Source organism: Polypterus senegalus, chromosome 12, assembly GCF_016835505.1.
Source record: "Polypterus senegalus isolate Bchr_013 chromosome 12, ASM1683550v1, whole genome shotgun sequence".
NCBI lineage: Eukaryota > Metazoa > Chordata > Cladistia > Polypteriformes > Polypteridae > Polypterus > Polypterus senegalus.
Window position 1 is genome coordinate 38,504,146 of NC_053165.1, and position 12,157 is coordinate 38,516,302.

The following is a 12,157-nucleotide window of genomic DNA, read 5'->3' on the forward strand; positions in this document are numbered from 1 at the left end:
GCCTTCTTTATCCACTATTTTTACTGAACTCTGTGATTTATTTGAAAAACTAATGTGATAAAAACAGCATGTACTATATCATAAATGGAGTGCTGGATAGTCTGGCTTTGTAAAATTAAATCTAATTAGCAGCTTTACAGTAATCCTTTAATCATGTCAGACTGGCAAGATCCATGAGTCCAGGGGGGTATTTTTCATATGTGGATTATTCGTTTAGCCAGATGTAATTGTTGACGATTTGGCATGATCCTGGATCTGTCGGTTTTTCGAAATTCTTGCTGGATGTGTTGTCATAACAGCACATCCAAATCCTCAAACCTGCTTGGAGCAGGTTTGTTCTATGTAAGCAAGGATTAGCTCACATACTTAATCAGTTTCCGTGCATGGAATTCATTCAGTCATGGCTTCACTGTTCATGAATGAGCAACCAATTGATATTGGTGCACAAATTACAAGAAGAGAATTTCATATAGAGAGCGTTTTGCACGATCGGCAAGATCCTTTATTGCTCCCGGAGGAAATTCTTTTCAAAACATACCGCTTTAGCCGAGGGGGAATATTGTAGGCCTACCTTAAAGATTTATTAGCACCTTGTGAAGTCGGGCTCTCACAACCACACAGAAAGTATGGATTGCTTTGAGGTTGTTTGCAAGTGGCACTTTAATATACTGTAGGCGATGCGGAAAATCTATCTAAAAGTGCAGTTTGCCAGGCAATTCGTAAAGTCTGTTTGGCTCTAATATATTTCCTTCGGGTTTTCATAGTGCTTCCTGGACACCTGCGTGTGCAGACAATAAAAGAGGCGTTTTATGCCATTGCAGGTAGGTAATACACAGGCAAAAACACCCAGAGTTCCATAAAGAATATCACAATCAGCCTAACATTCTCATTACCCAGGATTTCCAAATGTGATTGGGGCACATGGGACTGATCAGAGTGTAGTTTGATCAAACATTATTTGTAAAATGTACCTCTCCTCCTGATGAATAATCAGACAGTGTCTTCTTCAAATATTTGACCTTCGTAAATATCTCATTGGTCAGAGACAAGTTCTAGGGATATAACATTCCCTGCAACTCCATCCATCCATTTTCCAACCCGTTGAATCCGAGCACAGGGTCACGGGGGTCTGCTGGAGCCAATCCCAGTCAACACAGGGCACAAGGCAGGAAATAAACCCCGGGCAGGGTGCCAACCCACCGCAGGGCACACACACCCACACTCACCCAACAAGCTGACCCAACAAATACAAAAAAGAAGGGCTATATGGAACATACCTATGGCACACATTGAGGACAAATATATGCAATGACCATCCTTTACCTGAAATGAAGTGACCACTGCATCGTGCCACTGGTTCTGAGGAGGAGTTTCCCCCTGGAATGCCCTCAGAAACAGGGCGATGGGCATTTTGCAGGAGAGCAAATTCTTCTGCTGGGGTTAGGTGTAGACCGCGTGGACCTCCACCTGTTTTTTGCTTGTCTGCCTTCTTATTAGCTTTAAAATTAATGTTTTTTATATATGATTCTTTATGTCAACAATTCTTTAAATAGTTATATACCAATATTTACCAGTTTTTCTTGTACTTCACTTTAACCTGTTCCCATGTTCTCCTTGTGCTCACGTTTGATCTGGAATTATGACATACTGTATTAAATAATAATTAATCTGACACATAGGAAGTGAAACGCTGCATTCAGTAAGTACAATGCACACTACTTAGTGTTTAATTTGTCGGCCACTTTTTGCCAGCCGTCTTTTCTGGTTTGGGCTGCTTTTGCAGTGTTACCCCTTGTGCATATTAAATCTTGAAATTCTTCATATCCTTCGAGTAAAAGGTCCTGCTCCGCTTGTGTGAAAAAATGCACCCGTTCTTTCGTCATTTTGTTGCACCCTATCAAAGACTTACTGATCATGTTTTCTAGACTCAATATATATGGGCTTTTCAATCAGCATGGGCACACATATTCATCTCGGATGATTAGATCCACCTAGACTAATCTACATGCCTGCGTTTGAAAAACCGACTTAATCCGGATGAGTTTCACCAGCATCAACTCATCCAAGATAAGGCATCTGATCTCGAATGATTTAAGCGACGTACGGAAAATACCCCCCAGTACTCAACCACTTCATCCAGTTCAGAATCACCAGAGCCAGTGTATTTCCTGGCAGCAAAGGATGCAAGACAAGAGGCACCCATGAGACTTGCTAAAAGTGGTTTAAAATTTAACCAACTATTCCTCTGAGTTTATGTGCCATAGTGGTTAAGGTGGGTTTGAATCTCAGCCAAGATGCAGACTCTGTGGTTTGCAGATGTCAGAGAAAACACCAGTTTTCGTCCCACATCACAAAAACATAAAGGTTAGATTTATTGTCAACTCTCTTTCAGGTTTGACTCCTCGTGTGCTTGTGACTTCACATGCTACACTGTTCAGCTGATACAACATCTTCAGAACAGGTACATAAACTGCTGGCGGGCTGCTTTTCAGAAAATGCCTCAAGTAGCACAGAAGAATCAAGTCTGAAATCAGGCTGGTACTATAATATTTCCATTGCCATGCAGGTGCATGATTAAAATCCATCCATCCATCCTCTTCCGCTTATCCGGGAAAGAAAGCAGGCTGCCTGGGCCTGAGTAGATGAGGACCTGACCAGGAAGATTTGAATGCAACTTTAAGTTATCGTCCATCCATCCTCTTCCGCTTATCCGAGTTTGGGTCGCGGGGGCAGCAGCTTGAGCAGGGATGCCCAGACTTCCCTCTCCCCAGCCACTTTTTCTAGCTCTTACGGGGAAATCCCAAAGTGTTCCCAGGCCAGGCGGGAGACATAGTCCCTCCAGCGTGTCCTGGGTCTTCCCCGGTGGCCTCCTCCCGGTTGGACATGCCCGGAACACCTCACCAGGGAGGCGTCCAGGAGGCATCCTGATCAGATGCCCGAGCCACCTCATCTGACTCCTCTCGATGTGGAGGAGTAGCGTCTCTACTCTGAGCCCCTCCCGGATGACTGAGCTTCTCATCCTATCTTTAAGGGAAAGCCCAGACACCCTGCGGTGGAAACTCATTTCAGCCGCTTGTATTCGCGATCTCATTCTTTTGGTCACTACCCATAGCTCATGACTATAGGTGAGGGTAGGAACGTAGATCGACTGGTAAATTGATAGCTTTGCCTTATGGCTCAGCTCTTTTTTCACCACGACAGACCGATGCAGAGCCCATATCACTGCGGATGCCACACCGATCCGCCTGGCGATCTCACGGTCCATTCTTCCCTCACTCGTGAACAAGACCCCGAGATACTTGAACTCCTCCACTTGAGGCAGGATCTCTCCCCCAACCCTGATTAAAATTTTCCCCAGAATAGATCTAAAAACAGTGTTAGAAGTGGGCCAGTATGTTTTTTTGTTCAGAGCTCCATGGGGGGTTGGGGGATGTTGGTCTGAAGTCAGCCAGTACTCACCAGTAAGCAGTACTGGCACTTATATATTTTACTCTTTGAAGTTGGGTCACTTATTTTTGCAGTACTCATTACCGAAACTTCTTACCATCTCTCAGACCTATAATCCCATGTGTTAACTGGTCGCCTTTTCTGGGGATATGAAGGGGTTCCCACCTCCCATACGTAAAAGCTCTCCATCTCCTAGATTATATTGTTTATGTAGCCACGGCTGGACTTCTGTACTGGCTACTCTGGACTGTAGCCCAGGACATCATAAACTCCTAAGGACCCAAAATTAATCAAGAGGCATTAAAAACTAATTATTCTTTGCTTTTCAAACAACTGTTCCTGGCATTAGATGAACTGATCCAGACATGTTTAACCTCTTCACCACTGTCCCTGAAGAAACTGGTTCACTGCTAGCTGCACACATACCGTCATCCCCAAGTTTTTGGATGTCCAGTGAATTTTAGGTAGTGATGGAAGGCAGCTGTTAGACAGCATTTGGGGTAGCAGGAGAGCTAAATACCGGATGTCAGAGAGGAAAGTGGGTATATTTATAATAGTGACAGTTCTTAAGCAATGGTCAATGATACGATTTATAGATTAGTTCTAGTGATAGAGAAGGATAAAAAGGTGACAGTTTGCATACACAGTAAACTATGATGCCACTTCTGCTTTCAAAATTGCCGTTCAATGATTGGTCAGATTGATCATGTACAAATGATGCCTTACGGAATTTTTGTCTATTCATAAGTGATGACATATTAGATGTACTGGTGATGGTATGGGGCCCTTTTCTAGTAGTAGATGACAAAATGTAGGCATAAACTATATAATGTATGAAGCCTGAAGTCCAAATAGCAAAGAAACATTTTCACAAGAATAACACAATTGCACTTTTATTCAAACATATAACTGCAGAAACAAAAAGCCGCCTTAACATGCGACATTAACACCAGTTTACTGTAACTGACTCCGTGGCTCAATAGACTCAACCCCCGCTTGGGAATCAAGGGGTCGTGGGTTCGATCCTGCGCCCTCCGTTTTGAGAAGTAAACTGCTCTTGTCTTACTGTTTTACAATAAAAGCATACATTTGATTTCAGTCTGTAACAGCCAGTGCAGTTTATGATCCTTGTAAAGGTTAGCTTTTTTTTTATTCACTTTTCACTCTCTCAGTCGCGTTCAGAATTAATCCATACAACCCCATCTGACACGGCTGTTTTCACTAAAGGTTCTGACACACAAACGCTGGCGAAGCTGCCTTCTTCGTATCTCACCGTCACTTGCTTTTCGTCTTATTGAGTGTTCCTGCCAGTCCCCGCATGTTGCTGTATGCTTTTTCTTTGTACTACAGGACATGCAGAGGAAAGAATGGTAAAGACCAGTAACTTCGGCGCTATATGCAATCATCAGACACTCCCCATCTGCCCGTGTCGTTCAAGCACAGGAACATATATTAGTGTAAAGTATAACAAAAGTGCACTTTTATTCAAGTGCACTTTTCCATTGCCTTTTCCTGTAAGAAGCAGTGTACACACTTCTCTCTATCCAGCATACAGCAACATGCGGGACTGGCAGGAACACTCAATAAAACTGAATAAAAAGAAAATCAAGTGACGGTGAGATACGAAGAAGGCAGCTTCGCCAGCGTCTGTGTGTCAGAACCGGGTGGGGGGGCGTTAGTATGCATCGTGGTACAACGCAGAGCTATAGCGCGTCTGTATTCTGTTTCTTTTGTACTCGAGGGCACGCAGAGGAGAGAATAGTAAAGAGCAGTAAGTTCGGCGCTATATGCAATCATCAGACACTCCCCATCTGCCCGTTGTTTTGTTATACTTTTCAATACTTTTATACTGCTCAAACTGGCATGCTCAAAAAATACACGTGTAATGCCACGAAAAGTGCACGCAGACACTTCATTTCTCAAACAAAACAAGTGCACTTTTATTCAAAACTACCTGTATAACCGAAGAAAAAAGAAAGCAAGTTACAGTAGGCGATTGATACGACACCTTGCATGGTGCAATGCTAAGAAGTGCAGATTTTCATTCCGTGCTATATGAAATCATCACATTCAAAATTAACAGTTCCACACACCCAAGGACCGTCCTTCCTACATTTACGACACGTGTACTTGCCGTGTACACACCTCTCTGTGCTTATGGTTTCTATTACACTGAATGAGCACCTGACACTGTACTTTCTTCCCTGGGGGAAGGGTCCGCATCAGAGAATTTCCAGTTCTTGCATAAATTCACACCCGATCTGACGCTGTTCGTTTTCAAATAATATTGCATTAGTGCGATTATATTTTCACATATATTGTCTCTTTCTTTCAGGTGTGTAATAGAAACCACAGCATAGAGAGAAGTGTGTACATTGCTTCTTACAGGAAAAGGCGATGGAAAAAAGTGCACTTTTGTTATACTTTTACACTAATATATGTTCCTGTGCTTGAACGACACGGGCAGATGGGGAGTGTCTGATGATTGCATATAGCGCCGAAGTTACTGGTCTTTACCATTCTTTCCTCTGCATGTCCTGTAGTACAAAGAAAAAGCATACAGCAACATGCGGGGACTGGCAGGAACACTCAATAAGACGAAAAGCAAGTGACGGTGAGATACGAAGAAGGCAGCTTCGCCAGCGTTTGTGTGTCAGAACCCTTTAGTGAAAACAGCCGTGTCAGATGGGGTTGTATGGATTAATTCTGAACGCGACTGAGAGAGTGAAAAGTGAATAAAAAAAAGCTAACCTTTACAAGGATCATAAACTGCACTGGCTGTTACAGACTGAAATCAAATGTATGCTTTTATTGTAAAACAGTAAGACAAGAGCAGTTTACTTCTCAAAACGGAGGGCGCAGGATCGAACCACGACCCCTTGATTCCCAAGCGGGGTTGAGTCTATTGAGCCACGGAGTCAGTTACAGTAAACTGGTGTTAATGTCGCATGTTAAGGCGGCTTTTGTTTCTGCAGTTATATGTTTGAATAAAAGTGCAATTGTGTTATTCTTGTGAAAATGTTTCTTTGCTATTTGGACTTCAGGCTTCATACATTATATAGTTTATGCCTACATTTTGTCATCTACTACTAGAATATAAAAAGTTTCTGTTTTAACAATGTGTTGACACAGATTACTGTAGAAACGGAACAGACATGAAATGCGTGTGTTCCAAACAACGATCTATTATTTCCGCTCTAAAACTCCACTTCACTCCCAGATACTCAATCAAGGCATGAGCTGAGAGAAGTTCGTGCACGTTCTAAATTGGTGGGGGGATGGAATAGCCGGCTTCTCTTTATCAGCACATTTAGAAGACATGTTAAAGATTCACGAAAAGGTGCCGACTCACTTTAAGCACTGTATCTAATAATTCAAAGGTTTTGTGTTAGAATGTACTAATCAACAAAACCTTTACCTAAAACATCTTACTGACTACCCTAGATATGGATCATGAGTGAAACATTTCAGCTTATCCATCCATCCTCTTCCGCTTATCCGAGGTCGGGTCGCGGGGGCAGCAGCTTAAGCAGAGAGGCCCAGACTTCCCTCTCCCCGGCCACTTCTTCCAGCTCTTCCGGGAGAATCCCAAGGCGTTCCCAGGCCATCCGGGAGACATATATGACATAGTCCCTCCAGCATGTCCTGGGTCTTCCCGGAACACCTCACCAGGGAGGCGTCCAGGAGGCATCCTGATCAGATGCCCGAGCCACCTCATCTGACTCCTCTCGATGCGGAGGAGCAGCGGCTCTACTCTGAGCCCCTCCCGGATGACTGAACTTCTCACCCTATCTTTAAGGGAAAGCCCAGACACCCTGCGGAGGAAACTCATTTCAGCCGCTTGTATTCGCGATCTCGTTCTTTCGGTCACTACCCATAGCTCATGACTATAGGTGAGGGTAGGAGCGTAGATCGACTGGTAAATTGAGAGCTTTGCCTTACGGCTCAGCTCCTTTTTCACCACGGCAGACCGATGCAGAGCCCGCATCACTGCGGATGCCGCACCGATCCGCCTGTCGATCTCACACTACATTCTTCCCTCACTCGTGAACAAGACCCAGAGATACTTGAACTCCTCCACTTGGGGCAGGATCTCTCCCCCAACCCTGAGAGGGCACTCCACCCTTTTCCGGCTGAGGACCATGCTCTCGGATTTGGAGGTGCTGATTCTCATCCCAGCCGCTTCACACTCAGCTGCGAACTGATCCAGAGAGAGCTGAAGATCACGACCTGATGAAGCAAACAGGACAACATCATCTGCAAAAAGCAGTGACCCAATCCTGAGTCCACCAAACCGGACCCATTCAACATCCTGGCTGCGCCTAGAAATTCTATCCATAAAAGTTATGAACAGAATCGGTGACAAAGGGCAGCCCTGGCGGAGTCCAACTCTCACTGGAAATGGGCTCGACTTACTGCCGGCAATGCAGACCAGGCTCTGACACCGGTTGTACAGAGACCGAACAGCTCTTATCAGGGGGTCCGGTACCCCATGCTCCCGGAGCACCCCCCACAGGATTCCCCGAGGGACACGGTCGAAAGCCTTTTCGAAGTCCACATAACACATGTAAACTGGTCGGGCAAACTCCCATGCACCCTCCAGGACTCTGCTAAGGGTGAAGAGCTGGTCCACTGTTCCGCGACCAGGACGGAAACCACACTGTTCCTCCTGAATCCGAGGTTCGACTATCCGACGGACCCTCCTCTCCAGAACCCCCGAATAGACTTTTCCAGGTAACCCCCGAATAGACATTTCAGCTTACACTCCTAAAAATGAAGGTGAAAGAGTGGTTCTTCAGAGCAATGCCATTGGAAAACCATTTTTGGTTCCCAAAAGACCTGAAGACCAAAAGACCTGAAGTTCCTGAAAGAACCTTTATTTATTTAGATCTGTAACAGGCTCCATAAGTAAATAAACACTAATAGAGAGTAAAAGATGTGTGATATACCAATTGCTCATAATTTTAAAAGCACTGATACTGCATATAACAGGCTAAGTCCAGGTTTTCTTAATATGTTAGTGTCCTGTTGGGTATACTACAATACATTAAAGATTTATTTTTTTCCACATATTCAGAAATTTTTCAAAGCACAAAAAAACAACTTCATATGCAAAGAATGAAATGGTGCTTTGTCAAGCAAAGTTTCAACAAGGAACCACACAACCCAGTAAAGAACCATCAGGCATTTACATTCTGCTGACAATTGCCACTTTGCACAGTAGCAAGAAATCTTTTTGAAAACCAGATATATACTTTACATACCTGTGCAGAATGTTGTGGTGGACAAAGCACAGGGACTGGAAAGGTTGTTTGAGAATGAAGGGATACAAACTGTACCTCCTACAAATACTTAGCTGGCCGAATTTCAACTGAACAGCATATAAAGCTCTTTGGTATAGCTGGGCAAAAGTTCCCAGAGTCTGTGAAATGGCAAAACACTAAACCTACTGATGTGTTTTTATTCCCATTTTATTTTTATTGTTTCTGAGTTTTACATTAACACCTGAAAATATTGAATATTGTGTAAATAACTACTGCTAGAATGTTTTTAAATAGTTTTTTTCTCTCTCTCTCTAGATAGTTAAAAAAAAAATCATAGTCTATTTGTCAATACCTGACATGCTATACTGAGCTTTGACGTCATCACATATGAAGTTTTGGAATTGCATCGTCTGTGCCTCAGTCTTTTATTGTGTTTCTTCTGCTACCCATAAGCTTACTGCATGCATATAACACTACTTGCTTTTGTTATCTAGTACCTATTAAAGTTAAGAGGACTCGTAACGTCTGACCTTACAAATTAGTTTATACGTGGTTTCCTTTCAGAAAACCATGGTGGGGCTCGAACGTTCAAGATCCTCGATCCCCGGTAAGTCCGAGCCTGTGTAAGTGAAGAAGCTGACGCTCCTGGTGCACCGCCTCTTGCATTCTTTCACTTCTACCACCACTTAAAAGGTAACAGTGTGATAAAAGTATTTTAGGCTGGAAACCTTGTGTATTGATGTGACGTTTATCATTTCTTTGCAGAACGGACGTTCAGTTAAAAGCAGGTTCTGCTACCTGTTAATCTCACTCTCTAATTTAACGCAATTTGCTCTACGTTCGTCGATTTCCTAACATGCATATTGAGCTTTGGGTAGCACAGTGCCAAATAAAAACTGTATATAATCTAATAGCTGAATTAGACATAAGCGGGTAATGAATACCCTAGATAAGGATACCGTTTTTACGAAATATACTTTAGACGTAATTTTTGCTGAGAGACTGATATCGCCACTCTTAAAACAAACAATGGCTGAATATAAAGACTCCAGTCAACCTTGATGCATAAAGAATTGTGGCAGGTTTATTTGTTCTTCGTTGTCCTCCCACAGTCCAAAAACATGCCGGTCAGGTGGTCTAGCGACACTAAAATGACCGCTGTGTGCATGTTCACCCGGCAATAGGCTGGCGGCCTGCCCGACACCCATTGTTTGCTTACGTATAGCCATACATATTTAGTAAATCAGTCACTAAGAAATAACTGACCGACTGTTTAATATTGCAAGTTGCTTTAAATGCCGAATTATCGTTCCAAAACAAGCCAGTTGGACCAATCGATTGGCAATACGTCTGTAGTCACGTGTGCGGAAACAGGAAGCGCAGCGTGAAGCTTGGATTTTGGCTGGAAAGTGGGCGCAAAGTAAAGGTACATCTGTGCCACGCGCCCTTATTCCAGACTCCTTCGTAATACTTGATTATCGTGCCATTGATATTTTTTATTCGGCTACGCGAGTGAATGAAAATAAGTTTAGTGACAGCACGAGGGCCTGCGGATTCGCGAACGTTTTATTTATGGCGTAAAGCATTTGTTCATCCACATGACCTATGTTGAAATAGGCCTACTGTAAGGTTTTTTTCTATTATTATTTTTTAATTCGTCTCGATAACCGCCCGTAATGAAAATGATAGAGTCCTGGGCAGGGCGGGGGACGTTATATTGCCGCGCAGCTGAGACCTCGCTCTCGTTTAAGCTGAACAACAATCAGGAAGCAGATATTACTAATTTATTTTACCAGTTCATTCGCAGAAGTTACCTTTTATCGTATGCGAGGTAGCATAAAAATTTTGTTCCTCCCGGGATTCGCAAGCATGATATTCTGAACTAATGCACAATCTTTTAATCTACCAGAGGCGCGTTTGCATCCTAAATTGTTGCAAAGCTACATTAAATCTGATTTTTGCATTTAAATGTAATCCCTTCTGTCTGGGAGCTGTGTGCATCTGCTGTTCGAGGAAGCTTGCTAACCGGTCGACCTGCAGTGACGATCAGCGGTGCCGAGACTATCATAAAGGAGGCGGCTGAGGGTTGTTATGGGAGAGTTGAACATGTTACTTTAGTGAGATTGAGTACTTTAGTTCAGCTCGCTGGCAGATCTGAGCCGCCTTCAAAGTTTAACGTTCTTTGTGCTTTTCATTTATTGCTTGTCTCTAAAAGGTTTTGTTCCCATCATGAATCCCCCTTCATGTCTGGTCCAGGGCATGATTGGATTATAAACATTCATTGCTCCAGTTCTTGGCCTTGAAGATTAGGTGACCATTTCTTCATTGCAAAGAAAAATCTAATGCTAAATAAGACTGTTGTCAAAGTTGTGGCCAATTCAGGTTTTTTGCATCTGTTGGTCAGTTGAAAACGTCCAGGAGCTCCAGAGGGGTTGTGTGAGTCAGGCAGCGAAGTGTGGTATAATGGAGTGGTAATAATGTTTAATTAATCTTTAGCTGATACAGAGAGCACAGACTCTCACTGATCCTTGGAAATGGCAGGTTCAACTGAGGTGTTGTTTTTTTTTTATCCCACCGAACCGAGGGATCCAAATTTGACAGGAAATGTGTTTTAAACATTCTGTTCACATGTTTGAATACAAAAATGTGTTCCAGACGTTTTCAACAATAATCATTGTTCAGCTAACACAATCTTTAATAGTCCATGCATAAATTCATCAGTGCATAAATGACTTCTATGCTTGAACAGAATTGTTTAAACTTAATATTTGATTAGACATTGAATAGATTATGCTTTGATATCTGAAGTTGCAGTTTGATTTTTTTTTCTTTTCTACCCATAGAAGCTGCAAAGCTTAGCAGACCTAAACACTGACCACGTACATTCCAGGTAAGCAAATTGCTGTGCCACTGTCTGTGTGAGGCGTGAATGTTCTTCCTGTGGGAATGGAATTATCTGGCTACTCCTGTTTTAACTCATATTACAAAGAAGAACCAGTTTGGTTACTGACATTTCCAAATTGTCTGTGTGTGTGTGTGTGCTTGTGCTTGCTTGCTTGCAAATGAAGGCCTTATGATAGGCTGATGCCCCATGCAGGGCTGGTTCTTATTTTTGCTATTGATGCTCCATCTCACCACCACACTGTGTTACACAGATACATTTTGAGAATATTATTATGTTATTTTTGAGGTATTGCTGCGTGAAAACAGTAAACTATTAAAGAAAGGCATTATAGTATCCAATTTCCTTTTCAAAAAAGCACCAAAGGAAGCTTTTGAGGCCCCAGATTTTTTGGGGTTTGTTTCTGCTTTGGCAAAAATTGTTTTCTGCAGATTAGCTGTTGAGTGGAAGACAAATCCAGAGCATAAATGTGTTTGTGTGGAGAAGTATGAAAGAGATGAATAAAGCTTTCAGTAGGTGACAGAAGTCAATATGACAGAGATGC

The 12,157-nt window shown here is 42.9% G+C and overlaps 1 protein-coding gene across 6 annotated transcripts in view; it reads left to right on the forward strand.

Annotated features, from left to right (window-relative positions):
• Nucleotides 1-9,297: 9,297 nt before the first annotated feature.
• The window catches only part of atg7 (ATG7 autophagy related 7 homolog (S. cerevisiae)), an 84,532-nt gene continuing 81,672 nt past the window's right edge, over nucleotides 9,298-12,157 (forward strand). For 2 of the 6 annotated variants that reach the window (XM_039770873.1, XM_039770878.1), the window contains exons 1-2: nucleotides 10,042-10,137; nucleotides 11,555-11,601. The gene's annotated coding sequence lies outside the window, so the exon portion shown is untranslated. The other 4 variants (XM_039770877.1, XM_039770875.1, XM_039770874.1 and 1 more) reach the window with 4 other exon arrangements.